Genomic DNA, 25,803 nt, shown 5'->3' with positions numbered 1-25,803 from the left:
GGCACACTGTTGACTCATATCCAGCTTCTCGTCCACTGTCACCCCTAGGTCCTTTTTTGCAGAACTGCTGCCTAGCCATTCGGTCCCTAGTCTGTAGCGGTGCATTGGATTCTTCCGTCCTAAGTGCAGGACTCTGCACTTGTCCTTGTTGAACCTCATCAGATTTCTTTTGGCCCAATCCTCCAATTTGTCTAGGTCCCTCTGTATCCTATCCCTACCCTCCAGCGTATTTACCTCTCCTCCCAGTTTAGTGTCATCTGCAAACTTTCTGAGGGTGCAATCCGCACCATCCTCCAGATCATTTATGAAGATATTGAACAAAACTGGCCCCAGGATCGACCCTTGGGGCACTCCACTTGAGACCGGCTGCCAACTAGACATGGAGCCATTGATCACTACCCGTTGAGCCCGACAATCTAGCCAGCTTTCTATCCACCTTATAGTCCATTCGTCCAGCCCATACTTCTTTAACTTGCTGGCAAGAATACTGTGTCAAAAGCTTTGCTAAAGTCAAGGAATAACACGTCCACTGCTTTCCTCTCATCCACAGAGCCAGTTATCTTGTCATAGAAGGCAATTAGATTAGTCAGGCATGACTTGCCCTTGGTGAATCCATGCTGACTGTTCCTGATCACTTTCCTCTCCTCTACGTGCTTCAGAATTGATTCCTTGAGGACCTGTTCCATGATTTTTCCAGGGACTGAGGTGAGGCTGACTGGCCTGTAGTTCCCCAGGATCCTCCTTCTTCCCTTTTTTAAAGATTGGCACTACATTAGCCTTTTTCCAGTCGTCCAGGTCTTCCCCTGATCGCCATGAGTTTTCAAAGATAATGGCCAATGGCTCTCCAATCACATCCACCAACTCCTTTAGCACTCTCGGATGCAACACATCCGGCCCCATGGACTTGTGCTTGTCCAGCTTTTCTAAATAGTCCCGAACCACTTCTTCCTTCACAGAGGGTTGGTCACCTCCTCCCCATGCTGTGCTGCCCAGTGCAGCACTCTGGGAGCTGACCTTGTTCGTGAAGGCACAGACATTGCATAGCATAATCTATGGCAATAACAGTTTTTAATAAGCTTTCCAAACACAGCTCAGCACGCAGGCCCCGGAGCTTGCAGTTTATATCCACTGAAGTCCAAGTCTCACAGTCATGGTGCCGTTGGGCTGGCGCATCTATGACACAGCCCTCACAATCTTCAAAAAGCTTTTCCCTAAGGCAGTGGTTAAGGACAGCATAAACAGCAACGCGTACAATAGTCCGCATGACTTTTTTACGCTCACAACGTGGCACTGGATCAGTTAGTTCCATGCCAAGCCTCCTCCTTAACTCCTCATAGCCGTCATCCTTGGAGTCCTCTTCAACAATTTGTATCGGCATTGAGCAAAAACAAGGTGGGCCCGGTTCATCTTGGCTGCTTGATGCAATGCTGTCCAGGGCCTCTGGGGCCTCTAGAAAGGCATCGTCGAGCTGTAGAGAGATTTTCATACAAGAAACAAGTGTAAGTTCCCACTGCTTGTTTTTTAGATTTACATAACCCCTGGTTCCTAACCCATTACACCCCATCATTGTCCGTCACTTCTTAATCATTCATTTACCTGTGCAACATCTTTTCGGTTCATCTTGTCCGCCGGTCACTCCCCTGAGCTGCGTTCGCCTTCCTCCTCCAGGGGGGTGGATGACAAGAGGTCACCATGCTCATCGGGGTGTCTCACAGGCAGTTGGGTTTTGGGTTTGGGTTCCGGCATACCATCAACAGCTGGGCCAAAGGGCTCCCCTCGGTTACTCCCTCCTCCTCGGAACTGTTGCTGATGTAGCGCTTTCTCTGCGGATGGCCGAAGACCCTCGGGGCTAAAACAAAGTCCGAAGTTCTCATGGGGGTGGTGAAGGAGTCCAAGTTTCCACGTTTTCTAAAACACGCGTTCTTGGTAAAAGATGGCTTCTTCTGCCCGACACTGGGACTTATGGGGTGATGGTGCTATGCTCTGATTGGCAGAGGGTGCTGGGAGGAGTTCTTAGAGGGGTCACACAACCCTCTTCTAGGCGGTTCACCCTGTCCCAGAACCTGCCCTATTTTGGTCAAATCTGCTCTCGGGGTGGTCCTATGCAGCCGAAACCCATCGCAATTGATAGAGGGTGATGTGAGGAGTTCTTAGAGGGGTCACACAAAACACTTCTGGATGGGTAACCCCGCCCCAGAATTCCTTCCTGTTGGTCAAATCTCCTCTCAGGGGTGGTCCCCAACAGCTGAAACCCGTCCTGATTGGAAGAGAGAGGTGGGAGGAGTTGTTAGAATGGTCACATGTCCCACTTCCGGACGGGTCACCCTGCCCCGGAACTCCCCCTGATTGATCAAATCTCCTCTCGGGGCAGTCCTATGGGGGCGAAACCCATCCTCATTGGTAGAGGGCAGTGGGAGGAGCTCTTAGAGGGGTCACATGATACACCTTGCTTCTGGTCATGTCGCCGCCTTGATGCCGGAAGTAATACCCCCCATGGGGCTGGACTTCCGGTGACAGGTGGGCAAGTTTTAGGGGGTCAAGGGGCGGGCTTAAGGGATCAAGGGGTGGGGTTAGGGCTTGATTGACGGTAGGACCCTTATACTACTAAGACTAGGATGAAGTCCAGCTCAAAGAAGTGTCGGGGGGTTACTTTGTAAATTATCAGCTTGGTCCGGGACCGCCTCTGCTGCTATCTCAAGCCCCGATGGTACCTCTATTACTAGAAGAGAACCGGTCTGGGACAGATCTCTCTCCAACAGCCTCTGTGATAAAGGCAGAAGACACACACACAAAAATATTAGCTTCTCAGCAATGTCCTTGTCGTCTTTAATTGCTCTCTTGAATCCACCCGTTCTTTCACAGGCTTCTGATCTCCTTAAAGTGTTTTTAGTGTTTGTCTATATCCCTTCAGTTATTTGCTCTTCACAAGTCATCTTAGCACGTCTACTTTCCCGCTTACATGCTACCTGCTGTAATTTAGGCTTCTGTTTACTCCCCACCCTGCCTCTTTTAAAGAATTTTTTTAGCTCAAATAACCTCTTGGCTCTTGCTATTATTTGTGGCCTTGCTGGTTAGGAGCTTGCTCCACTACAAAGACAATGTAAAGAGCTCAAACTCCCGCTCCCTAAGCAAGAGCTGGCCCCCCACAGTTTGTCCTCGGCAGTGACTGCGGGGGGGAGAGTCACTTGTTAAAGGGAGCTGGGGAGTTTTCTGACAGCCAGGGTCACATGTTGGGCGAGCCCAGGACTGCAGCTGAAGTGAAGGAAATTCTGGCTGCAGCAGCCTTATTCCTCTCTGGCTCTGTGGATTGGGGCGGTGAGAAGTGACACTGGGTCTGCTTGCGGCCTGCAGTTCAGCCTGCGATTCTCCGCCAACATCTGCCCACCCTTCTTGGGCTGACTGCAGCCTCTACAGGGATTGAAGCACCATGTCTAGGAGAGCCTGCTCAGCCCCTGGCTGGGTTCTGCCTAGTAAGCAGCTGGCAGGGGCAGCCTCTGACCGAACTAACACCCGTGATGCGGGGGAGGGTTGGACTGCACACTCCAGCCCTGGGTTGTGTTTCCTCAGCACCTGGCTCTGTTTCCTCAGCTCTGGTGCAGCCCTTTGGGGCATGATCAGCTGTTGAAGACAGGGAGATTCAGAGCTAGAATTTCGTATCCTGATAAGCATAGCTGGGGCTGGGGGCGGGAAGGCTTGGGGTGGTGGTTAGCTGCTCCGTGCATGCAGGGGCTCTTGGTGCTGCCACTTGCAGGGGGCTGGCAGCAATCCTTGGGAGAGATGGTTAGTGCTGGGGTTGCAACACGGCTTCCTGGCATATGCCAGGCTGGGTTCTGCAGAGTTAGCACCAAATGAGGCTCGGAGCAACCCCCAGCCTCGCCCTTGGCTGGGGCTGCTCAGAGTCCCTGCCGGCAGCACCGCAGCAGGTGAGGGAGTAGGGGGAAAAGTCTCCGCCAGCAGCCGGGTCTCCCATCAGAAGTTGTTTCCCTCCCTCTTGTGGAGTCCACCTCCTCTCTGCTTGCCAGTGCCCCCTGCCTGCCAGGAATGACTCACTTCTGACTCTCACACCCTGCTGACCAGCCATGGCTCCTGCCTGGGCCAGGATGGGAACACCCCCACGGGTCAGGGAGTTTCAAACTGTGGCCAGGGAGAGGATACTCCAGAACCAGCCCTGAGGGCTTTCTCCCTGCTCCTACACTCTGCAAGTCACTCCAACTGGGTTCTGGCTCCCAGCCACCGTGCAATGTGGCTACTGTCCCCTGCCCCTAGAACTCCTCCCCAATTTCCCCCCGCCCCTCCTCCCAACACAGCAATACCCCTCAGCCGTGACTTACAGCAGGGCAGCGTTCCAAGCCTCCTGCTCTTCTCTGGCTTCAATTGTCCATGTATCCTAGGGGAGGCAGGCAGGCCTGGTTATTTAACAGCATGCAGGGCACCAGCCATCGCTTGTATTTCTGTCCTTCAAGGTGCCTCCCACCCCCAATCCATCCGGACAGAGGAGGGGAAGGAGCTGGGTGGAGAGTCAGTCCCCAAGATTACTGGGATCAATTTGCCTTTGGCCTCGTGCCCCACAAAGGCTAGGAGAGGTGTTGTGCACACAACCCCACTGGGAGTTGGCGTGAAGCACAGTGTGGCAGAGCTGCTACCCTGGCTCTTTGCCTGCATGGCTGGTGGTAGCTGGGGTGGGCAGGACTGGGGCTTCTTGTGAATCTCTGCCCTCCCTGTACAGGCTGCAGAGGGACCTGGTTGGGGCCAATGCCTCGGGGCTGGGAACCAGGCTGAGACCTTTGGGAGGCAGGATCCCTCCCTTGGGCCTGCTCCTGCTGCAGGTGCTGGGCTTGCCCAGGGCCAGGACAGAGGAGACCCTGTGGCTGCAGAGCCCTCCCGCATCTGGCTGCAAGGAGCCTTGGTTCCCCCTTTGTCCCAGGGAGGTGGGAAGGTTGGTGGGGGGGGGAAGTTGGGTGGGTTTGTGTGTGGGCAGAGGAGGCCAGCCCCCTCCCACACCCCACAGCTGGCAGTGTGCGTGTGGCACTGGGCCCCGGACTGATGGGGCAGGGAGGAATAATAGGAAGTAGAGCTCCAGCCCTTTTCTTACCTATCAGGTGCTGGGCAGCTGCTGCTCTCAGGGCAGTCTTCTTGCTCAGCCTCCCTGGGCAGACCTGGAGCTGGGAAGCCAAGAACCCAGTTAGTCCCAAGCCACACATCCTCCCCAGGCTGAGGGGAGCTGCCTGCTCTGGAGGTGAGGAACCCCAGGCTGTCAGAGCCCTCTCCCCCTTCACTCCTCCCATGGGACAGAGGGGAGCCATCCTCAAGGGCGGGGGATGGGGCGGAGTCAGTGAGGGGGCTCCCTGGAGCAGGGAAACCCCTCTGTGCCTGGGTCCTCCCACCCCCCTGTCCTGCAGGGCCCACGCCCCAGAGCTCACTCACCAGGGTCCTGCAGGCTTCGCTCAGGAAGGCGGGGATGGCGGGGGCTGCCCCCTCGGCCAGCTGGCTCTGCACGAGCATGCGCAGGGGCTGGCAGCTGAGGAAGGGTGCGCAGCACAGCAATGCCACCCTGCACGCCTGCCAGGGAGGGCGAGAAGGGAGCTGGGTGAGCTCCCTGAGCACCACGGGCTGCCAACTCGCAGGCTCTGCGTGGCTTGGGGAGACTCCACTGTGCCAGAGCAGCAAGGAGCCACCTCTTTGCAGAACCTCCTCTGGCCTGACGGTTGTTCCCAAGGCCACCATAGCCCCCATCTCCAGCTTGGCTGTGTTGAGGGGAGCCAGGCCTGAATGCTGGGGCCAGGGAGGGACACTCCTGGAGCAGGGAAGGGGCCATTCCTTGTGGGTCCCTGTCAGGCTGTTAACAGCACTGCCCAGTAACCAACATACTTGGTCTCCCCTCAATCCCAGGCACTATTGGGGGCTGCTACTCGGGGGGTGGGAGAGGGATTGCTGCAGGAGGCTGGTCATTCCCAGACAGGAGCTAGTACACAAGTGAGGGCAGGGCAGCAGCAATGGAGAGCCAGCCGGCCTCAGCGACCTGCCCTTCCCTGAGGCCCTGCTTGGGTCAGGTCACTTGCTAGGCGCCACAGATAGACCTGGGCCTGGCCACTAAACAGGGCAGGCTGTGAAATGGAGCCAAAGCCACGGAGAGTCTGGCTGGGCAGGGAGGCTGGAGGTGCCTGTGGGGAATGGAGGAGAAGAAGGAAACCCCACAGGTCTACCCCACAGCTAAACTCTGAGGGCTGGCAGAGCTGTGTGTGCAGTGGGGGGGGAGAGAGGGGGCTGGACTAGTGGGGGTGTTCCTGTCCTGGGTGCCACAGGACAGCACTGAGGAGATCTAGGGCTTGGAGGCCAGAGTTTGCACCACCCTTGCCATGTTGTTATAATGCCCCCAGCCACCCCTGCCCCTATGAGCCCTCCGCTGCACTCACCTGGGGGTCCCGTCCTGTAGGTGGATGAGCAGCGTCCCCATGCTCTTCTCCACCTCAGCCCTAAAGAGGGACGACTTCTTGGAAACCAATTTTCTGAGATGGCCAAAGAGCTCCATGGAGGCCCGCCTCAGGCCGCTGTTCTCCTGCAGACAGGAGGCACAGGGTGGTTAGGGGGGACGGGCTCAGGCCCTCACATGCTTTGGGAATCAGCCTGGCAGCTGCAGAGCCCGGAGAGGTTTCAGCTAGTTCAAACGACAGGACAATTCTCTGCAAACTCCCCTCCTTCCTGCTGGGCCGCACAATTGTGGGTCCAGGGCCGAAGAATGATTCTATCCCTGCCTCCCCTGGCAGAGGAGCTGAGCTGCCCCACAAGTCTGGGAAGCTGATGGAAAAGGAGGCCAGTAGCTGGTCAGCCAATGAGAGATGGTCCTGGTGGTGTATGGCTTGTAAATTAATCCCTCTGCTGGGGGCTCTGTGGTGGGGTTTGGGAGCACCCCCCTGGAACAGCGTGAGAGCAGGTCCTGAGCATCTCCCTCTGTGGGGTGCCCTATAGCGCCATGGGGCCTGCCCTGCTTGGTACTTACATCCTCAAAGAATGTTCTCACCTGCAGGACCAGTGGGACAGTGACGTGCGCCTTCCGAGGTGTCTTGGGGTCCCGCAGCATCCAGCAGAGCCCTTCTATGGCGTCCCGAATGGCGCGGGGGTCGCAGCATTCGCGCACGGCGAGGACAAAGCTCCCCAGAATCTGGTCTTGTTTCTTCCTGACCTGTAGAGAAGGGGTTGGACGCTGCTCAGTGAGCAGCACTCTGTCAGCCTGAGCGTAACCACAGTCCGGGCAAGTCAGCCTACAGCCCAGTGTGCTCCACAGGAGCCATGGGCTGGGGAGAAGGGGAACCAGGAGCTTCCTACCCAGCCCTCTCTGGCTTGTATCCTGCCATTCCAGACCAACCTTGTCCGGGAACTCGGTTACTGCATTCCTGAGGCCGTGCAGCGCTCTTCCTCAAATGTGGATGTTGCTGTCCTCTGTCCGCTGCAGCATGGCCTTCACAACCTGCTTCCGCATTGCCTTGGGCTCATTCGCCATCAGCAGGGGGCTGCCGAGGAACTAAAGGGACCGAAAGGAGCTGTCAGAGAGGGCTGGGCGAGGCTAGTGGGTCCTAGCCCAGCCGGAGCAAGGGGAAGGGAGTATGATCAGGGGCCAGGAGGTGACTTAGATCCGTACCGACTGCTGTTCACGAGAGGCTGGCTTCAGCTGAGCTTAACAGAAGTGACACGAGCAGGGCAGAGCGCTCCATCAGCTTCTGGGCCTGGTTAACCCTCCCCCCGGTCCTCCAGGCTCACCTCTGCCAACAGGACAGTGCAGTGTTCGCCCTCCTGGCTGGCCTGCCTGGGAGGCTGGGAAGGAGGAGCCACTGGATGCTCTTCAAGGCTTGCTTTGGGTAGATCACCATGGCCCTGGGAGAGAACAAGAGCTCGTGTTTACATGTGCATGACAACCCTGCACATGCCAGAAGCCAGCCTGGTCCCAGCCACCCCCTCTCATCTCTGCCCACTAGGCCCCATAGCAAGAACATGACTCCTCCAGCCTCTGTCCTCACCTGCTCTGAGCAAACTCTTCGGGCTGGGCCTCCTTGAGTAGCTGCCAGCCTCACTCCTGGTCCATTAACTCAAGAGCCGGCTGACTGCCCCTGAGGTGCAGCACCCTTCAGCACCAGAGCCTGTCAACCGGGCTAGAAGCCTAAATCACTCAGTGCGCCTTTTGTGCCCAGCTACACCATCGACTGCAGTGTGTGGGGAAACAGGCCCTACATCTTTATCTTCTGATCCCTGAGTGCAGCACAAGCCTAAAAGTACCAAACAGGGTCCAGTCGTCTCTGGGACAATAGCACCAAGTGATGCTCAGTTACACTCTAACAAGGCCCGGATGGGAGTCCTTCCATTAGCTTCCATGGGCCTGGAATCAGAGAAGAAGCTAATTGAGATGGTGGAGTATAGTGAGGCGGTGTGGCTCCCCGCTGCCCCGGAGAGGGACAAGCTCACTGAGGACCCAGCCGCCGGGGAGGCCAGACGCCTCCAGCCTGGCTCACAACTGGGAAACCCCCACGGTGCATGCCAGGAGTTGCCGGACCTGCCCTGCGCCCGCTACCCGCAGGAGTTGCCGGGCCTGCTGCTTGCCCGCTACCTGCAGGAGTTGCCGGGCCTGCCCTGCGCCCACTACCCGCAGGAACCCATGGTGCTGGACGCCCCGGAGGACACCGCCTGGACCCAAGTATCCCAAGACGGGGTATTAGGAAGTAGCCCGGGGGCAGCCGACCCTAGTCTGGCTGAGGCACCGCCAGAGCCCATGTCAGTGTGTTGCGGCCAGGATCCCCACTGACTCAGCAGCGGGTCCTCTACCGCTGCTAGGGCCCCGGGCTGGGACACAGTGGAGTGGGAGGGCCTGCGTCCCCCCTGCCACCAACTCGTGGGTGGCCGTCTGGCCCTCCCCCAGGTCCTTTAGAGGCCTGGGCCTGCGAACATTGGACTACTTTGCTCAGCCTGGGGGCCGGAACTACTGACTTGGTTGCCCCGCCCTGACCCAGGGCCTGGGCCTATTTCTATACACTGTTTGCAGCTGCTCAGCCCCTGCCGGAGGGCCTGAGCACCTGACCTATTGTTGCCCCGCCCTGACCTAGGGCCCGGACTTACGGTGCTTGTTTCAGCTGCCACAAGGGCAGCCGAGGGAGACTCCCGCGGCTGGACTAATGTCCCCAAACATTATCTGTGTGTCGTGAGCCGGTGCGGCTCCCCGCCGCCCCGGAGAGGGTCGAGCCCCGGCTAGCCGCATTACAGGGAGTCACGGAGAATGGTGCTGTTCCCATGTCTCCTGTCCCTCCTGGGCAAAGGGCCAGCCCTCGGAGCTCAGTTAATGCAGACATAGCTCTGTGCTGCTGGGCACAGCCCGGGTAGGTGCTGCGTGGGCGGTCGGGGAGGGCTCTGACTTCCGTGTGGGCTCAGAAAATAGGGTTGCCGCATGGGAGACAGGATCTTGCAGCCTGTGCTCTCTAGGATGAGATCCGTGGGGCCTGAGTGGACCACGTGCCCCTAGGTGAGGAGCAGGAGGCTTCTCAGCTGCTCGATGGAAGCTGGCTCCTGAGAATTGCAAAGGAAAGAGTGAGGAGAAGGGATGGCCTCCAGCTGCTCCTATCTCACAAATGGGGCCAGAGGAGGATTTTTCACCCAGCCGGCCTAGCAACCAAAGGCTACTCTGCTGAGCTGAATTGCCTGGGCTCCGAGGCCCTTCCCAGCTCCCCAGGATTGGGTGGTTGAGGTGACCCAGCAGCTGAAGGGAACGCACTAGCAGCTGCTTTAATTCAGCCTAGCGCCAGAGATGTCACTGGGACTACGGTGGATTGCACTGGCCCAGAGAGTTCCTGGGAAAGTGGTGGTGGTGGTGGGGGCAGGGGGAATGTCAGACATGCCAGCCCTGGTGACTCTGCCAGGAAGGTCTGTGAAATAGCCCAGTTCAGGGGAAGACCAAGGGTCTGTTCTGCTGAGAAATGTGTCAGCTGGAGCTGATGGCATGGTAGTGTCTTTTGGGCCCTCTCTGAGCCTTGTTTATGGAGCTGCGTGGAGCATGTCTGAGCTCCGCAGGAGATACCCTGGAGAGCTTTACAACAGGACCCACCTTCCCCCCTGGATCCATCCCATTGTGCTGTGATTGCAGCTCCACGGAGGAGTAAGGAAAGGGCTCCCTCCACGGAGGCTGAGCCACTGCTTGGAAATTCAGCTCTTCGCTGAACAGGCTTCTGGGAAGCAGGGTCCTCCCTGGCAGGTCCCTTTACCTGCAAAGGCTGATGAAGGGATGGATGGAAGAGCAGAGATGCTAGGTGGGACCATACCTCCAGAGAGCCCCCGGCAGAAGGCTGGAGCTGCACCCTGCTGACGAACTCCTCCCAGAGCTCCAGGATGGTGAAAATCTCACCTAGGTGTTGCCTGGCACACAGCCCAAGCGCTTGGGCAAATCTCTGAGAGACAGAAAGATGGAGGTTGGGAATGCTGAGCAACAAGCCAAGGGGCCAGGATGGGCTCTCAAAGTCATTGCCATGGGCATGGGTATGAGGAAGATCTTTCCAATCCACTGGACCTGTGGATGAAGGGAAAGCAGTGGATATATTGTTTCTTGACTTTAGCAAAGCTTTTGACACGGTCTCCCAAAGTATTCTTGTCAGCAAGTTAAGGAAGTATGGGCTGGATGAATGCACTATAAGGTGGGTAGAAAGCTGGCTAGATTGTCGGGCTCAACGGGTAGTGATCAATGGCTCCATGTCTAGTTGGCAGCCGGTATCAAGTGGAGTGCCCCAGGGGTCGGTCCTGGGGCCGGTTTTGTTCAATATCTTCATAAATGATCTGGAGGATGGTGTAGATTGCCCTCTCAGCAAATTTGCGGATGATACTAAACTGGGAAGAGTGGTAGATATGCTGGAGGGGAGGGATAGGATACAGAAGGACCTAGACAAATTGGAGGATTGGGCCAAAAGAAATCTGATGAGGTTCAATAAGGATAAGTGCAGGGTCCTGCACTTAGGACGGAAGAACCCAATGCACAGCTACAGACTAGGGACCGAATGGCTAGGCAGCAGTTCTGCGGAAAAGGACCTAGGGGTGACAGTGGACGAGAAGCTGGATATGAGTCAGCAGTGTGCCCTTGTTGCCAAGAAGGCCAATGGCATTTTGGGATGTATAAGTAGGGGCATAGCGAGCAGATCGAGGGACGTGATCGTTCCCCTCTATTCGACATTGGTGAGGCCTCATCTGGAGTACTGTGTCCAGTTTTGGGCCCCACACTTCAAGAAGGATGTGGATAAATTGGAGAGAGTCCAGCGAAGGGCAACAAAAATGATTAGGGGTCTGGAACACATGACTTATGAGGAGAGGCTGAGGGAGCTGGGATTGTTTAGCCTGCAGAAGAGAAGAATGAGGGGGGATTTGATAGCTGCTTTCAACTACCTGAAAGGGGGTTCCAAAGAGGATGGCTCTAGACTGTTCTCAATGGTAGCAGATGACAGAACGAGGAGTAATGGTCTCAAGTTGCAGTGGGGGAGGTTTAGATTGGATATTAGGAAAAACTTTTTCACTAAGAGGGTGGTGAAACACTGGAATGCGTTACCTAGGGAGGTGGTAGAATCTCCTTCCTTAGAGGTTTTTAAGGTCAGGCTTGACAAAGCCCTGGCTGGGATGATTTAACTGGGAATTGGTCCTGCTTCGAGCAGGGGGTTGGACTAGATGACCTTCTGGGGTCCCTTCCAACCCTTATATTCTATGATTCTATGATTCTAAGAGGAGGAACATGGCTGCCCTTCTGACCTGCGCCGTCATATACGAAGATGCACCTGGCGGACAAAGAGGCAGAGGTCTCTGTATCCCCTCCCTTGCAAGGCAGTGTGAGAAGGGAGCTCCCTACTGGTGCAGGGGGAGAGCTCAGTGATGGAGGGAAGGAGACAGCAGGGAGGTGGAGCTGACAACCAGGACAGGACTGAGAAGGATATTTCAGTTGATCAGGGACACTCCATGGACCAGCTATTGGCTCCTTCCATCCTCTTACTCCTGGGCTGGCTCTAGCTCAGATGAAAAGAGACAGGATTATCCAGAGGCCGTCAGGCAGCTGGTGGGTCAGATTCTTGGCTTAGTTAGAGCAGCACAAGGGGAGCTTGAAGCAGCCTGAAAGAGGCAGTTGGGCCATAAAGGGACCCCCCAGCTGCCCCTTGGTAAGGGAGGATGCTGAAGGCCAGGGAGCAGGAGGGGGCAAGCACAACGGTCCCGAAGGGCTCATTCCAGCTGGCTTATATTGGAGCCGTCTGAGGGCTGCACTAACTTGTGCTGGGGGACCTGGGACCTAGGATCAGGGGAGCCAGGAAGGCGGCTGGCTCAGAGAGCTCGCGGGTTCTGTTAAATGCTGAGAGTCGCTGGGTCGATGTGCAATGAATGTGAGGAATGTGACGAGCCAGCTCCTCTGTGGGCTACGGGGAGAAGAGCCACTACGCATTGCATGCCAGCTGCAGGACTGGCCCCTTCCCACTGAGGATCAGGAAACCTCCTGGCTTGCGGGTTACTCAGCAGCAGCCGAGCCAGCAGCTCCTGGGGTAATGTGGCCCTGGGGCTTGACCGACATCCTGTGAACAGAAAGGGGGGACATCCCATCAGGTTCTGGAGGGCTCTTTTGCATTCGTCTCTGAGCTCTACCTGTGCCCTTGACGGCTGGCTGTGTCCTTGCAGTGAGCTGGAACCAGAGCCAAGAGCTGATCCCCACCCCACCCGGGGGCAGACGCCTCTCGCTACAGAAGGACGAAGGGCAGGTGGATAAAATACGGGGACTCACCTCTGTTCTCCTTGCCAAACCTTCTGGCCAAGGGCAGCCTGCCTTCCTCCTGCATCCTCCTTACCACCCTGACCGATGTCTGCAGGAGGAGAGGCAGGGCTGGCCCATGGGCTGCTGGGCTCAGTTGAAGCAGCAACCCAGGCCATAAAACCTGCAGAGAAGAGAAAAGCCATCTCAGTATGGAAATATCCTCTTCCTGCACCAGCTCTCTCTTTCCTACACTAGCCAGCACCCCTGGCCTCGCCACCACCAGCCAGACCTCTCTACCCAGCCTGAACCATGCAGCGATCCCCACCCCCTCCCCCTTCACACCTGTCAGCGTCTGCCTCCAGCACCAAATCAAGTGACACATTGTTGAGTGTAGCATCATCATTGACAGCACAGTATTTCCTAACTCCAGTCCCACTTGGAAAGGCTGTGTTCTCACGGCGTGAACGCAGTACACCAGCTTGATAGATAAAGGGGAGACTAGGAAAACCAATACTATCAAGTGAAACCATAACAGGCGCTCAGGGAGGTTTGAGCTCTGACCTTCACATCCCCACACAGACCTGTGGACAAGAGGGGAACTTAACACACACTATGCCAGAGGGTTACACAACTCTTTGCTAGACAGTATAGAATAGTGGAGCTCAGGAACCCCCGGGGGTCTATCCTACCTGTAGTAACTAAAGCACGTATATTTGGCATGCTCAATCTGAAAGACAGTGTAGCTGAGAGCACGATACTTGGGTCTGCCTTATTAGAAATGTGGCTTCTAGTCTCAGCTCTGCCTGAAGTGACCTTGTGCAAAGTCACTGTTAATTTGTTCAGTGTGGGGAGGGGGCTGGCTAATACTTGACTGCTTAGGCTTGCATTCTGAGGCCTGGGTCAGTAATCAGGTCTGTGCAGTGTGTGGAAACATAAGCAATAGTCAGCAGAGATGAGATTTGGATGTAGTGTCTCCCAGCTCAGTGGCCTCTCCCTTAGGCACCAGGGTAGTGTGGGTGAGAGGCAGGAAATTCTGGGCTAGGGTTGGCTTTTGCAAAACAAGAATGTGGTGGGCTGTATAGAGCCCACCGTGTAACAGCCAGGAAAAAGTTAACAGAGGGACCAATGAAGAGGGACTGAGCTATGGAAGCTGCAGAACCAGCATGACTCACCACAGGGGATGCTAGAGCGGAAGAGCCTCTGTGACACCAAACCCTGGCATGGAGGGGCACTCAGCTGGTGCGTGTTCTCTGTTCCAAAGAACCAGGTCTGGCTCGGATCCGGTGTCCTTTTTACCCAACCCCATGATGTTCTGGAGCGGGGAGGCTCAGATAAATAAGTCTGGTTGGGGCCTGTGTCATCGAAAAGCTCAGACCCAGAGAGGCCTGCGTCCAATGGAGAGGGGCAGGGTCACTTACATTGGCCATTCTGGGGGAGTCACCCAGGGACGCAGGGTGCTCAAGCAGAGCTGGCGGACCTCGAGCTCCATGGTGCGCCTCCTGTCTGCTTCCTCCTGATGGTGAGAAATAAGGGAGACACCGGGGAGATTTAGATTCAGTGGAGACCTCCGTGGCATGGTAACTATAGTGGGCATGGCAGGGAGTGAAAATGGGGCTTGAAGGGAAAAGGCGAAACCCTGGCTGTGACTGTGCCCTAACCAGCCCAGGTCTGTGTGGAGCCAGTTCTAGGCTCCACGCCTCTGCCTGGTGAAAACCAGATCCCTCATGGCTTAGTCTCCTGCAGGGTGGTAGATCACAGTGGGGCGAGAGAAGGAGGAAACCAGGGGTCCTGCCCTCCCAGCGCGAGGGACAGAGCCCGGATGGCAGCTGGGAGAGGAATCAGAGAGAATGGGCTGAGAGGAAAAACACTGTCTTCTATTTGTCGTCATTTTCCATCAGTAGATGGAGGGTGCCATCCCCAGTTCCATCTGCTTCCCAAGCCCTATTTGCTGCCCATCGCCTGCCCCTCCCCATCTGCAGCTGCCCCTCCTTCCCTATCCCTTGATCCCATGTTCTGCCCTGTTCACTGACTCCCATCATGAAGGTCTCTGCGGATTCTTACCGTGCTGTCGAGGGTCAGGGTGCACTGACGCACCGAGAAGTCAATTAAGGGTTTTGATGCAGATTTCTCCAAGAGCCCATGCGCCCCCATTGTCCGTATAAAAGAAGCAAGGGCTTCTCTGACCTGCCAGACCCAGACAGAAACAGAAATGATTTGCACACAGTGTGGAGGGACCTTGTTCCTTCCCAGTCCAGGCTGGGATCCTTTCTCAGCGGGGTGTTTGGGGAAATACTACTAGGCAGCCCAGAGATGGGAATGCAGCCGGAGCCCTGCTGGGATTCTTTCCCCCACATTCTGCCCTACACTATGGAGCACTGATGGGTCGTGTGTTTCGATGCACAGGGTCCCGGCAGGCTCTGCACTGGCAGGCAGACATTCACTAGCTTTGGCCGCGTTGGCCATGGTTCCAGACTCACCCGTATGCTTGTGCTCTGCAGGACTGGCTCCAGGGCTGTGAACAGCTTCTCTGTACGGTGAGTCATTTCGGAAACTGTAAGACACAGACACATGGCTCAGCAGGGCTGATGTTAAACTGGGATGTGGAGGGACCTGAGATCTCAGGAACCTTAGAGCAACCTCAGTGTCCCTACATGACCCTCCCAGCAGGTTACCCCCATGGGTAACTAGCCACATCTGCCTATGCTTGCAGTTCCAGCAGTGATTGTCCTCTCTCATTGCCACAGCATTGGCTGAGGGGCTGCAGAACTTGGATTATCTACTGCAGACAGGTACAAATGACCCCAATGAGGCCCAGTGCTAAGCACTGCTAATTGCACAAGAGGCCATAACACATCAAAAGACGAGGCCTTGCTGTGGGTCACTTACTGTTGGATCAGACTATCCGGTCCAGAATGAAGATACTGGCACAGGTCTCCTCATCCAGCCTCCTGAAGAGGAACACAAGCAGCTCCACCAGGAACAAGCGAGCTGCAGGAAGAGGAGTGAATCATAATGGGGTGAATCATAAAGGGGAAGGGAATATAGTTCTATGCCTGGGCTCTGAAATTCCACAAGTTGGGATTTCCTTCTCTGAGAAAGGTGACATCTCTGGGGAGATGACACACCTAAGGGAAGAAAGCAACACCAACAAAGGTAAACTAGATCCAGTGTCTCTCAGGCCAAGCCGTCGGATGGCTGAGTGAAGGGGTGAAGGTGGAGGGGCAGATTCTAATTCCCATCTAAAGAACAGGCCAGCAAGCTGGATCAGTCTGAGTGACACCGAGGCTGCGGGGGCCGTGGCTCATGTAGAAGCAGAGTTTGACGGGTCAGGAACCGAAGATGTGGAGCATTGGAACAAGGTGTGGGATGCTGATGTTCCTGGTCAAAGGGGTTGGGGTGGGTGGGAGGAAAGAAACCAAAGGAGAGTTCTCCAGGATCCATCTCCCAATGGGAACAGGATGAGGTAGGGACAGCAATTCCCACAGCCTACCCAGTTTAAGCCAACAGGCCCTGGCATTTTGCCTGAGTGATCCCAGCATCTCTTACCATGGAGTGGAGTGCTGGGAAGAGGGTGCCAATGTCCTTCCTCAGGGCAGCCTCATCCATGTCCCTCATGCAAGCAAGGCTCTGTGCAAGAGAAGAGATGCAGGACATGGTGATGACGTGTCAGGCAGACAAGCCCCAATGTGTAGAGTCTCCATCAGCAGCTGGGTTACCGCAACCCAGACTTGGAAGGAATAAAGTTATGGCCCTTGTGGAGAGCAGCTTCCAGCTGGTGCCGGACTCTCCCTTCTCTGAGAGGGGCATTTGACCCCTTTCTTTGCACTAGCCTCGTCTCACTTATGGTTGATTCAACAGGATAGTTGTACCTGGCGCCAGCTGGGGTGGTGTGTGCTGAGGGGATGGCGGGGCCCGGTTTGGAAGAGCGGGGCCTGCCCTGAGTACTTATCACTACTGACGTTATGGCAGCGCCAGAGGCTGCAGTCAGGATCAGGCCCTGTTGCACTGGGTGCAGCACAATGTAGACAGAGCCAATCTCTGTCCTGAAGGGCTGACAGTCTGGAGACCCACACAGACAGGTCAGGGATGGGGAGACAGCATCCAAGTCTCCTCCCTGCCCCCGTGCTGGGGTGAGGAAACCACGCGGGAGCTTGGAAGGGGAGCTTAATGTCCCTTCATGCAGCCTTACCAAGGGCCAAGGATCTGGCCCTGTGTCTCTGCCTGCTCACCTCCTACAGTGGTCACTTCCAGAGTGTACCAGGGATGTATACTCCTGCTTTCTGGGCTTGGGACAGCCACTTCCACTCCCGGAGCCTTGCTCTCCACAGGTATAGGCTGGGCTAACAGCTAACCCTGCCCTGGGCCCAGGGAGAGGTGAGTGCGCGGGACACTCTGGGGAGAGGTGAAGCTCAGGACGATGGTTATTATTTCTCTCCCTGGTTCCCTACTGCAGCCTATTGCTGACCAGCCAGCAAAGAAGAAAGAAAGCAAAGCCAGGTGCTAGGAATGGAGTCGCCTCTCTCCTCCCATCTGCAACACCTACCCTGGCAAGGTGAGGTCAGAGCATGTTCTCTCGGGCCAGAAAATGGCAGTGAATCTGGTAGCAAGCAGATGGGGAAAGGGGGTCAGAGCCTTAGAGGGTCAGTGTGTTGTGGGCGGGAGTCCAGGCTGAGTTGATGATGGAGGGAACCTTGTACCATCTGTGCCATGGGCACTTCCCCAGTGTGCTGTGGATTTCCCGTTCTTTCCTCACTCACTCTGGTCTTCCTTGGCCTTTCCTCGTCCTCGCTGATTGGGGCGAACTGTCCCCTGGGTGACAAATAGGCCTTTTGCTTGGTGCCTAAAATGAACAGAAGGAAACTAAGTTTGCTCTTAAGCAAAGTAAGCAGTCATGGGATTAGAGGGAAGGTCCTCTCATGGACTGTAGCTGGTTAAAAGACAGAAAAGAAAGGGTAAGAATATATTTTCACTTTTCACAATGAGGTAAATCGTGGGGTCTTCAAAGATCTGTACTGGGGCCTTTGCTGTTCAGGGGTAAAATGGTGAGGTGGCAAAATCTGTGGATGATACAAAATTACTCAGCATAGTTAAGTCCAATGTTCCCTCTAATTTTTGACAGGCCATGTACGCAAAAATTTTCTTCTGTGCAAATTTTTGAAACAGAGTTCAAATTTGTGTGCCATTTTCAATACTTAGAAAAAGGAAATTTAACCATTCCTCATGAGGCAGAAGTTAGTTTTAAGCATTACACTTTAGGATCTTTTTTGTAGACAATCACAAGCATATATCAAGCACATATTAATCATGATCATTATCAGTCCATAGGCTTCTGCCCGTTGGTGTCCACTTTCACCTTTCATTCTATACACGTCTGAAAAGATTTTGATAAACATATCATAAACACAATTTAATAAGTTGCCATTATGTCAGTTTATATGGGTTTTCAGATAGAGACATCATAAGTAAAAAAAGAAACACAAGAGTTTGTGTTTTAAATTCAAAATTTTCCTAAAAAATATCCATAAATGATTATCAGCCAAGAATAAGATATGTAATTACAAATGCATTTTAATTTCCTTATTGGTCGAAATGTCAAAGACTGCTAAACTAACCTTACTGTTTTCCCCTGCGATCTTTTTCCATTGCCCATTCAATATAAACTCTGTCCAGATCTATCAGTCCTCCATCCAGCTGGTGACTCTTAATACACATCAGCATGTCCAAAGGATCTACTTGTAAACGATTCCGTAGTTTGTTTTTTAGCAAGTTCATTAAGCTAAAGCCACACTCACAGTCTGCACTTGATGCTAGGAATGTTCCTCCAATATCCATCAACTTTGCAAGATCCTGACACTGTTCGTTCTGGTGAGCAAATGTCACCATATCCAGGAAACTTAAAACCAAATGGCTTTTGATTCTTTCGGCTACTGCAAACTTGAAGTCATTGTACTGACTGATTATAACAATCTCTTCAGCACGAAAATCTTTGTATTTTGAACATAGGGATTTGACCTGATGAATTCCAAAACTGAAGTCACACTTAACTATTGCTGCACAACCAAAAGTGAACCACTCCTGGACTTCATCCTCTGGAAACCCGTCTGCTAAATGTGCACACAAGATGTTCATGAAAGTTATTATGGAACTGGTATCAATTTCATTATTAATATTCATTATTATTATCAATTTCATTATCTAAGAGAGCCTTAACTTTGTCACTCCATAAGACTGAATCTCCAAGGTCTTCTGATCTTGTTCAGTTTACCTTGGGCAAGGTGAAATGCTTCAAGAGGTGTAAGCCCCCGTTTCTGGAGCAGCGTGGATAGTGAAGGCAGCTCCGAGAAAACAACATTCAAAACTTCTAAAGTTATTCGGTATTCTATGGTATTCAGCTTTTTGTGGCAGTATTTAGAAACTGGATCAATATCTTTGTTTTGCTCAAAATATTCCAGAAGAGAATTATAGTTGCGAATAATTGCTCACAGTGCAAAGTGCCTCGATAACCAGCGCACTTCATTGAGTGGCCTGAAAGCCACTGACTCACATTCAGAAGCATCCACTATTTCCTGAAATTTGCATTTTCTCCTGGATGACCAACAGAACACCGTGTAGACAGTTCTCATTAAGGTTTTGATGTCTCTTATCAGTTTGACCTCTTTCCATGCATCAGAAATCCCCACGTCTTCATGGTGTGGAACGCAATGTTGCTGGACTAAGTGTGGAATATCACGTTTCAACTGAGCCGCCATGCCATTGAGTTTGCCCAACATCACGGAGGTACCATCAGATGTGAACATCACCATTTTCATTAGATCGAGTTGGTGGTTTTTTATAAAACTTTGTGATTGCAGACACTATTGAAACAGCATCACATTCTTGCAATGGTAATAGTTCACCAAACAAAGTTTTATAGTCTGCAGAATTTATGGATCTATATTTAAAGTAGAGTATCAAGGATCCGTTAATGGATATAGCAGTGCTTTCAGCAACAGCTAGAGTGTGAAACATTGCCGATGCTATTTCATGAATGAGGTCACTTTGGACAATGCAGTTGATAATTTCCAGAAATTCAAAAGCATAATTTTTACTTCCCCAGCTCACTGATATGCGCACATACTTTTCCATATGGTCATTAATATCCTGAACAGAAAGCACCAAGCTGTTCATTTTAATAGCCAACGCCACACTGTCAGTAAGTACCTTGATTTCTTCTGGGTTTGAACGCTTGCGTTCAAGATTAATTTGCCACCTCTGCTTTTCAGCTGGACTTTCAAGAATCATGCTAAGCAATCCGCTCCGTAAGGAAGGGTTTTTGTTTCTAAGTCTTGTTACACCATCTATATGAGACTTGACAGATGACGCTTTAAGAAATCCAACTTCCATACATCGTTCCACATTCTTCCTGTTGAAAATTCTCCCGAAGCTCTGGCACATCAACAATATACACAAACAACTCCCTTGTCCTCATCAAATGTGAATATTTTACAAAATTTAGCAAGCATTGCACTATGTGACTTTGGTGTAACCGTGTCTATAGTCTCATCCAGCCATCAGATTTAAATGAAGTCGCTATTCTTTTACGCTTTATACCTCTACACAGTGACATTTTGGGATTGATTTTTTTACCAGATTGGTTTATTTAAAATTAATACTTTTATTATATGGCTACTATTTCAATGCGCTTAACAGCGTGACTCGACAAAAGGGCAAACAGGAGATCATTCAGATCAGGATACCGGAAGTTTGTGCAAAGCAAAAAAAAAAAAAAGCAGGAAAATGGTAAAACATCACGAGTAAATGTATGAAGTCCAATGCCTTTGAAAGATTTCAGTCACAAAAACAACACTTTGCAGTTCCTTAGCAACTACAGCTCCAAGATCTCGTTCTTGAGTGGTAACAGCTCATTTAGACCCTGCCATTTTGTATGTGGGATTATGTTTTCCAATGTGCATTACTTTGCACTCATCAACACTGAATTTCATCTGCCATTTTGTTGCCCAGTCACCCAGTTTAGTGAGATCTCTTTGTAACTCTTTGCAGTCTGCCTGGGACTTAAGCACTCTTCCCTCTAAGCTGTGCACATGTGCGTGCACAAACAGATCCTAAACCCCACGCACACGGTGAAACACCGCAACCACAAAAAATGAAATACCACATCAGAGCCAGGCCAAAATATCATTTACGGGCGACTTTTGACATTGTTCGCAACTATGGCCAGGCATTTTGACTTATTCGCACGTACTTGAGTTTGTACACAGCCAAATGAACAGACTACAAGGAGATGTGTGCGTCCCGACGTGATCAATGTTCCACATTCGAAATGCTTTGTCACAGTGAAAGGCTGCTGACTCCTACCTGGGACGGAAGAGTCAGTGGGGCCTGGCTGGCTGGAGTCCAGATTTGTGTTGTCCGTTCAGAAAGGTGTCCATCCTGTCATTCAGAAGGGCAGTGGAGGGGTGAGGTATCATGCGACTGATTCTATGGAAGGGCAATAGGAATCAGAGGGGAACTGGGGTAAATCTGTATCATGGGGGACTCTTCTGGGCAGAATTCCTACTCACCAATGGTCTGAGTCAGTCTTTGGCAGAGATGGTCCAAAAGCCCCATATTGACTCCTAAGACAAGAACCAATGTAAACAGATCAGAGGAGTTTCTCTTCTACTGCACAGACCTCAGAACATTCCCACCTCCCTCTTGGGAGGCCAAGCTATCGCTCTGGTGCCCCGTGCTCTGCATTGCCATGTGGAATGAAACCCAGGCTCCATTCTCCGAGCCGGTCTGCAGCTCCCAAGATGGCTGGAATTGCTCCAAGTGGGAGGAAACACCATTTACACGGGGAGGCTCTCTGCTTGACTAGGGGCTTCGAAGGGGATTCCACTTGGTTCCCCTCAGCCAGCAGGACGTAACTCATGAGCTGGAGAATCCCAAGGAGCCAGAGACATTGCGAGGCTCAGATGGCGGTAGATGCAAAGAGCTGCAGCACTGAAATGTGGGATCCCCTTCCTTGGTGGTACCTCCCCTCTTCCTTGGGATTCAGCAAGGCGGCTTGATCCCCATTTGGCCCCAGGAGGTATTTGAGTTTATGAGGTGTGTTCTGACCAAGAAGTGACCTATTCTGGCCCACCTCACTGCACAGCCACCAAACCAGCACTGCCTGAGACAGCATCTGATCACGACTCACAAAGCCATTTGTAATAGACGTGTGAAAAACGTGGGCATCTCAGTCACGAAAAATGCACTGGTGCCTGTTTCCAGGAATGGCACGTGTGGGGCTCAGTAGCACCCACAGTTCCAGCCCCAGCCGTGGTCACTTGACACACAGTCAGCCAGTTACAGATCACAGTGATCGTGTGCACAAGCAGTCACTGCAACTGCTTGGGTCACTGCTGCAACCGTGCACACCAGTGAAGAAGAAGGTGTGGACATCCTTCTGAATTTTGAGGCTGATGAGACATTTGCTCTCATAATAACAGTTGTGATTCTCTAATATAGCACCCTGCGTTAATATACCACTGTTCACCCAGATTATTGGCATTTGTGCTTTGTATAAAATATTTAATAGAAGTTTAATTGCTATAACAAACCACTTGTAACTCTAAGGACCTTGGGTCAAGAATCAAAGCACCCAAAAGAGTGTTTTATCTACAGCAGAACACCTCCCTCTTCTATAAGATGCCAGTTTATTATAGATCTAATCCTTTATCTCAATAAAACAAATGTTATAAAGAAAAATGTTTTAGGAAAGATCTGGCCTCGCAGGAGAATGTGAGGATGTTATTTATGTTGGATATTCCAAAATGAATTTAGGGATGTGTTAGAACAATACATCTAGGCTGTAAAGTGGGCTCTACCAGCCCCTCTTTGCAAGAAAACCCTCTGTTTGTGACCTTACATTTTTAGAGAAAAAGGTGTGTAGTTGAGAAAAAGTTTTTAGAAAACCTTAGTTGATTTCTAAAATATTGAAATGGCAAACTGTTTTGGAGGGCATATTTGCAAAGTATTTTAAATGAATGCAAAGTATCTAATGTGGTTTTCTAATATCATTGCTACGTGTGGTAAAATGCATTATGTACTAACATGAAATCTAATGACCTTGCTCAGCTGATTACCAATATAAGAAGACATTTAAGTCTAGACTGTTTATTATATTAATGGGGAAGTAATTAGTTACTGGCAGAGCTCTAGCCACTCCTTCCCCCAACTCAGAAAGATAAGAATCAACATCATCAACAATTGTTCTGCAGAATCGACAACTTCTTCCATCACTAAGCTAAAGACTCCTTAAGAATGATTTAATTGTAAAAGACTGCTTTGAGAATTAAAAACCTTTACATAAACTACAGGTTTGTACTTTTTAAAAACAGAATTTCATTTCCTGTTGAACCCTAATGAAACTGAAGAAATATCTCAGAAAATGAACGGAATAAGTTAAGAGTTAAAAGACTAAATTTGAAGATGTTCTGAGAAACTCTCCAACAAAAATAAAGGAAATATAACTGTCAAGAAATACTTACAACCCTAACACATATACACATTAACAAACTACCTTTCCATAAGATGAAGAGGCTCCATGAATGTACGGCGCCAATGAAAGGCAAGAGAGGTGTGTTTTTCTAAAATTGCACAGAAATAGGGAAGAGACTAGTATAAAAACTCTAAGTGAGCACCCTGCACACGCTCTGCTACCCTGCTCAAACTCAACTCATCCTCTCCCTCTCTACAAGCAAGCTGACACAGACAGAAGAGAGAAGACTCCCGAAGAAACCAGCCCAAGGAAACCTCCCTAAAACTTCAGCATGTCTTGGTAAGAGACATTAACTAGAACCCTGCCAAGGGATGAGAGTTATAAACTCTTGTAACAGTTTTCTTGTGATATGGAAATGCTGTTGTAATTTAAGAAGTTAACAGTTTTTCCTGTTAACCACTAAATGGTTAGACCATGCATTTGGGAAAGAGGCAAGGGCTAAACATTGGGAAACGGAGAAATAGCGGGATTTAACTGAATTTAAGATTTTAAATATTTTGTTAATTGGCCAGTCTCGAGACAGCTCCTTAAATAGTTTCTTCTAACTAAGTAATGTAACTACTTTCTTCTATTTCAGAGGATTTAGTTAAAATTGCTTACTTTGCCCATCTATAGAAACAGTCTAGTTATTAATAGGATCCGCCTGCTCTTAAAATTAGTTTGCCCATCCACAAACAGTCTTAGTATCTATGACTCACAATAATTTGGGGAAATAAGACCTTGGTTTCAACTTACCAAAAGAAAAGTGCCCCATCAAAGGCAAGCCTGCTCACAAAGGTGTAATCTATTAAAAGCTCTCCAGAGAGAAGCATACAGATGAGACTGAAGAGAAATCAGCCTTTTATCATTTGTGTTCTGTCTTTTGTTGTTTTGTTTAGTGTTTTCTTTTGTTTAATAATAAAATAGCCATGGTTAATAACAGTGATTATTTTGCTTGGCTTTAATCATGGCGTTCCCTAAGGCAGTGGTTCTCAAAGCCGGTCTGCCACTTTATTCAGGGAAAGCCCAGGGCATGCTGGACAGGTTTGTTTACCTGCCGCGTCCACAGGTTCGGCCGATCGCAGCTCCCACTGGCCGCGGTTCAGCGCTCCAGGCCACTGGGGGCTGCGGGAAGCGGAGCGGGCCAAGAGACATATTGGCCGCCCTTCCCGCAGCCCCCAGTGACCTGGAGCGGTGAACTGTGGCCAGTGGGAGCCATGATCGGCCGAACCTGTGGACTTGGCAGGTAAACAAACCGATCTGGCGCACCAGGGGCTTTCCCTGAACAAGCGACAGACTGGCTTTGAGAACCACTGCCCTCAGGTATGTAAAAGAACCCCTGTGACTCAAATAGTGGAGTCACACCCTGAATTGTCAGGAAAAGAGATCGTAAGAACTAGCCGAGCATTTCTTGTTTCTCTAAACAAATATTTTTACTAAGTTTTGGGATAAAATTACTTGACAGCCAACACAATTTAATATTACCCCCTTCCACTCCACACCAAGTTCTGGCAATATGGACTGGTTTAAATCAGAGCGAGTCAAATCAATGATTTTCATTGTGATTTAAATCAGCAAGTACAGGAAATCTTGAATTAAATCAGTGATTTTAATCTTGTTTTCCATTTTGTCTTTTTAGATATTTACCTAAAGAAAGGCTGGTTCTCAGCGCTTGGTATAATTTCATACTTCTTTTTTCTAACCCTGAGGATACACTAGGTGTATACACACTTGTGTAAGCAATTATATAGCTTAACATACAGTTATTCAGTCTTAATTTTTACATTTTTTATTGTGATAGAAAATGGTGAATCATACATTTCCTATTTACTGGATGGCGATTATCTTTCACTCATGATTTGTGTCAAGTTAAATTTAGATGGAAATTGGAATTCAATTAAAAATGCACAAAAGCGTTTTAAAATGGTTTGTTATTAAAGAAAATGACTTTAAATGTGCTGGGTGCATAAGAAAAAAAGCCTGTTTTGCATTTAAATCTAACTGATTTATTAAACAAAAGAAATATTATCCTCAACTGATCAGCTGAACTGATTTTTTTCTGGTCACCACGTCCGTCGAGATTTTAGAACTAATAGATCTCCATCCTCTCATATCTCTTTTTAATTCATAGATTAGAAGAGGAAAACAAACTTCCCTGCTTTTTCAACTCCCAATTGAGTCCTAAACTTTAGATGAACTACTCATTGAACTGAACTAGTTGGATAAACTGAAATGAAGAAAATATTCTCTCTGAACCTGCAGAAGAGGCTACTGCCATCAAAAGAGGGTTTAGAACTTCAGCAAACTCTGGTTCCTTCCAAGTGGTTAGTCAACGACATCTACCAGGTCAATGCTTTTGACTTTCTTGAAAACTTTGACAGCAAGCAAGGAGGTCTAGAATATTTGCTTATTTAATTTCAGTTATATTAATAGATTATATTAAATTTAAGCCTGAATAGAGGTTGTCATACTTTCACATTTAAATTTTAAATAGATTTATCTGTAAAAATGTATTTAATTTGAAGAAGAAAATCTGATACTTTTGATGTTTTAATTG

The 25,803-nt window shown here is 50.9% G+C and overlaps 1 pseudogene; it reads right to left on the bottom strand.

Annotated features, from left to right (window-relative positions):
• Positions 1-1,632: 1,632 nt before the first annotated feature.
• LOC125629881 (uncharacterized) lies at positions 1,633-21,484 on the bottom strand (annotated as a pseudogene).
• Between the last annotated feature and the right edge of the window lie 4,319 nt (positions 21,485-25,803).

This window comes from Caretta caretta, chromosome 6 (genome assembly GCF_965140235.1).
Source record: "Caretta caretta isolate rCarCar2 chromosome 6, rCarCar1.hap1, whole genome shotgun sequence".
Classification (NCBI taxonomy): Eukaryota; Metazoa; Chordata; order Testudines; family Cheloniidae; genus Caretta; species Caretta caretta.
This window is presented reverse-complemented; position numbering and strand designations above follow the sequence as displayed.